The following is a 678-nucleotide window of genomic DNA, read 5'->3' on the forward strand; positions in this document are numbered from 1 at the left end:
CAGTGGGAGTAGGATCGAACTTGAGGAAGTTCGAGAGCAGCAAGTAGATGCTGAGCTGAGTGAACAAGTTGAAGAAGTTCAATCTGTTTCACTGCCCGTTGTGACTCAACCTTTGACGAGTGAACCTCGGAGATCAGACAGGATTCGCCAAGAGGCAACGAGATATGGATTTCTCGTGACTGGAAATGAGGAACTCATGTTATTAGAACATGATATTAGAACATGACGAACCTACCACATACCCAGAGGATATGGCGAGTCCCGATTCCGAGAAATGGCGCGAGGCTATGAAGTCCGAGATGCAATCCATGTCAGACAACCAAGTATGGACTCTGGTTGATGGATCTTCAAGAAGAAGACCGACATAGATGGCAACGTGCACACGTATAAAGCACGACTTGTGGCGAAAGGATTCCGTCAAATTCATGGTATTGACTATGATGAGACCTTTTCGCCCGTAGTTATGCTGAAGTCCATCAGGATCCTACTAGCCATAGCCGCATATTACGACTATGAGATATGGCAGATGGATGTCAAGACCATGTTCCTTAACGGATACTTGACCGAGGATGTGTACATGACACAACCCGAAGGTTTTGTAGATCCAAGGAACCCGAGGATGGTGTGCAAGCTTCAGAGGTCCATTTATGGACTGAAGCAGGCTTCGAGGAGCTGGAA

Source organism: Tarenaya hassleriana, unplaced genomic scaffold (assembly GCF_000463585.1).
Source record: "Tarenaya hassleriana unplaced genomic scaffold, ASM46358v1 Cleome23, whole genome shotgun sequence".
In the NCBI taxonomy this organism is placed as follows: domain Eukaryota; kingdom Viridiplantae; phylum Streptophyta; class Magnoliopsida; order Brassicales; family Cleomaceae; genus Tarenaya; species Tarenaya hassleriana.